This window comes from Cynara cardunculus (genome assembly GCF_001531365.2).
Source record: "Cynara cardunculus var. scolymus isolate 2C chromosome LG 2, CcrdV1, whole genome shotgun sequence".
NCBI classification, from domain to species: domain Eukaryota; kingdom Viridiplantae; phylum Streptophyta; class Magnoliopsida; order Asterales; family Asteraceae; genus Cynara; species Cynara cardunculus.
The window spans coordinates 15,864,043-15,868,478 of record NC_037529.1 but is presented as its reverse complement, the minus strand read 5'-3'; positions in this window follow the sequence as shown (position 1 = coordinate 15,868,478).

The window sequence follows — 4,436 nt, the reverse complement described above, 5'->3', positions numbered from 1 at the left end:
AGGTGACGTGTTGAGACAAGATTACTTTTCCAGTAGTGATATCTAGACATTGATATCCCCGATATTGATTTGGGTAGCGTAAGAAGACACAACGAGTGTAGCGTGATGCAAGTTTATGGGGTCGTTTGCTGGATTGGTTTGGGTAACATGCACACCCAAAGATATGTGGATGTTCATAAGACGGATTTTTGTAGTAGAGAATGGATGTGGGGAACTAGAAGTGTAAGGTGGCGTTTGGTTCGCAAAATGTTTTAGATGGAATGAAATATGTTAAAGAAATTTGACTTTGAAAGAATTTGAATGGAATGTTTTTAGGTCTGACCACCTATTTGGTTGTCAGAGGAATGCAATATGTTAAGGAATTGGAATCTGTTTGTTTAGTTTACAGAATGTAGCTTTGGAATTGGAATGAAATATTGGTAAATGACTAAAATGCGCTTTTTAAAAATTTTAATTTTTTTAAAACTAAAAATACTTTAATAAAATAATTATTTAATATGTAAAACAATATAAAATACACAATGCAAATATAACCATAAGTCAAACGATGTTGGTTTTGATCGGTGGTGGTCAACGTTGGTCATATTAGTGGTGGTCCACGGTGATTCAAATCGGCGATGGTCCACAGTGGTTCAGATGGCGGTGGTCGGCAGTGGTTCAGATTGATGGTGGTCCACGGTGGTTCAGATGAAGGTGATCAGCGATGGTTCAGATGGACAGTGGTTCAGATTGGCGGTGACGGCAGTTGTTCAAATTGGCAGAGGTTCAGATCATTGGTTGTTGATGATATTCGACGGTGATTCAGATCGATGGTAGTCGGCAGTGGTTCAGATCATTGGTGGTCCATGGTGGTTAAGGTGGCGGTGATCGGATGTGATTTGAATTGGCGGTGGTTCAGATCGGTGATGGATCATATCGATGGTTGTTCAGATCGACGATGGTTGGCGATGGTTCAGATCGGTAGTAGTTGGCGGGGGTTCAGATCGGTGGTGGTTCAGATCAACGGTGGCTAACGGTGGTTCAGATCAACGATGGCTAACGGTGGTTCAGATCAACGATGGTCGGCGGTGGTTCAAATCGGTAGTGATCGGCGGTGGTTCAGATCGATGATGGTTGACAGTGGTTCAGATGGCGATGGTCGGCGGTGGTTCAGATGGCGATGGTCGATGGTGGTTCAGATGGCAGTGGTCGTCGGTGATTCAGATCGACAGTAGTCGAAGGTGGTCGACGATGGTCATATTGGGTTTTATGAGATTAGGGCATATTGGGTTAAGTACATATTTGGTATTATGAAGATAGAGAATTCTATTCCATCAAAATACCATGTAGTTGTTAAGGAATGTTAAATTCCTTTATTTGTGGAATAACTAGGATTTTGAATATTCCTATCATGAAAAAGAATGAACTAAACGAGGGAATGAAATTTGATCAATGGAATTCAACATATTCCAATTCCAACATATTTCTTCAGAATTTGCTAACCAAACGCCAAGAGTTTGCATGGTAAGATGTTATGGAGGTATGTGGCGGTGTGAAGAGCCTCGACCTAAAATTCGAGTGGTAAAGAGGCATGATATAGAAGAGTAAGGACAATTTCGTTAAGCCGATGAATCATGAGTTTGGCTTTACCATTTTACAGAGATGTTTAAGGACACGAGTAATAGAACACCAGACTTTTGGTTTGAGCAAGGTGATGAAAATCAGAATTATCAAACTCATGTCCAAGGTTACATTGAAAACTTTTCATTTTGCAATTGAATTGAGTTTGAACAAAGAAATGAAATTGGAGAAATTTGCCATACACTTTGTTTTTAGTTTCAAAGGGTAAATCCAAACAAACCGAGTAAAGTTATCAATGAAAATCAAAAAATATTTATACCCACTTTTACTCAAAATAGGAGATGTCTACAAGTCACTATGCATGATATCAAATGGTGAATGGTAGTAGATAATGAACCATTAAATGGTAATCGTTTGTGCTTACTAATTTGACGTGAATTGGATAGTTTGGAGCTAGTATCATTATTGCAATGGATAATAGAAGACTATGTAAATATGAGAAAACTGGGGAGTCAGGGTGACCGAGAAGATTGTGCCAAATATTGGGAGAGATAGTAGCAAGAGTTTGCCGTGTGGAGGTCGAACATGAAGGAGACACGGGATAGAGATCATCGGGACTATTGCTTCTCAAAAGGATTGCGCCAGTCCGAAAGTCCTTCACGGAAAAACCAATGGGATCAAATTTGATGGAAACGTTGTTATCTTTAGTAAACTGCCGAATAAATATAAGGTTTTTAATGATATGAGGTGTGTGTAGGACATTGTTAAGGGTTAAGGTACGGTTGGTTAGTGGGATATGGGTCGTGCCCAAGCCGTGAACTGGAATACTCGTGCCATTTCCATCATATATAGAACGAACATTGTTATGAAGAAAAGTGTAATGAGAGATTACCTGCATAGGCAGTCAAGTGTGAAGATGCTCCTGTATCTATATACCAATCGTTGTCTGCTGGAGGAGGCTGTAACGAGAGGGATTACAGAGCTTGGCCCAAATATTTCGGTTGTAACGCATTGTAGGCAGTCAGGTTGGGACGACCCTGTAAACGCGGTTCAAAGTGAGTGTTGGATGTTGCTAACGGGATGCAAGGAGCACAAGGTGACCATGGTTGCCACAGAGGAGACCATCCCGGTTATGTAGGGTATGGGCATGACGACGTGTGCCATTGAGGCTGCTAGAGAGATGATGGGCACTGATTCTGGGAAGGGACATAGCGGGAGCGTGCGTTGTTAAACCGCCCACCCCCATAGTTATGATTTCCATGGTTGTCACCCCCACGATGGCCTCCCCGGGGTACATGAGAGGATCGAGAAGGATCATTCCAATCATTTGGAGGGGATGGTGATGGTGGCGCAACAAGGACAATCGAGGGGGAGGGGTTTGATCATGACCAGGCTTCCAGTGGTGTTCTAGTTGTATTATTTTTAATTTATATTCAACAAGTTATGAAATGTTCTAGTGGCTACGTATCGTCAGTGTGATGTAAGACTTGGTGTCCGCCGGCGTGAAGAAGAAATAGTTTTACCCAGGCTGAATAAAAAACCTTGGTCCCATCAAGAACTCGGACCTTGTGCTAGATTATTGTATAAACAAGGTGAAGAGGTTTGTTTTACGGCTGTGGTTGGGCTTCGTTTCCTACCATTAGAGTGTCGTGACACTATTGGAATATTTGTGGGTTGGAAGTTTGTCTTCAATCCCACATTGGTAGAAAATGTTTTTCCATAGAAGCTTATAAGGCTCTCTCTAGAAATGGGCTTTGAGCAAGTTGGTGGACTCATAGTGGGGGTCTAAGTGGAAGGCCCAACACACACACGCGCGCGCGTGGTCGTGGCCTAGGCCGAGGCCAAGGGCGCGTGATTCGCGAAGGTGGCGTGAGGAGGCGCACTTTGCACTTCGCACGCCGCATCAAGCAGAAGGAGCCTCCCCCCAAGCTCCGAGTATCTTTTTGGTATAGAATCGAGAGGAGAAGAAAAAATAAACTGGTTTTATTTTAAAACAAATCGGTTTATGATTTGGTCTTCCACGTTTTTAGAGATAATGGCCAGTTGAGGAATATCCTCGTCATTATCTGCGATTTGTGAGATGTATGGCTTAACCATCACCATACCTCCACCATGCCTCACACCATGCTTGAGTGTAAGACCTTTTTACACCATCACTCTCTTATAAAGCCCATCCCTAGTCATCTTTATTTATGTCCAACATAAATAATATCTGATTTTATTTAATCAGATTAAATCGATACAAATCAGATATGATAATTAAACATTTTAATTATCGAAACTCCTTATTCGAATATGTTCAAAGCGTGTGACCCAATGAGTTCTCGACATGTTGGTAATAATTATAAATCTCATATTTATAGTTATAAACTATGAGCGGTATCTAGCAATACATCATCGTTATCCAAATGACGAGAATTGGTGATACAACAAATTATCGGGTTGTAGTCAATTTTAGTTTTACATATTTAATTCTTTTGTCCTTGATGTCCAGGTTGAACACGAGACATTGAATGTGTCATTCTCGTTATATCCAATCTCTAGTTTCTTGATTCCCTAATATACTAATAAAAATAGATAATGATATCTCATATCAATTATCTCATATCAATTATCTAAGCATGCATGCATTTCTATAGTATATATTTATCAAGGGGCCCAGAGACATCACTCCCGTCATAAAGGAGGGACAAATCCTATCTCGATACATGTTAATTCTATTATGTGATATGCAACATACCCAACTATCATTCTGTCAMCMAGTTACGGAATGATTAGAATAAATGTCAAAATACATTMCTCACACATAACAAACTCCATGTTCTCAAGTCAAAGAATTACATGTACATTGACCATATGAGAAACACTTATGACAC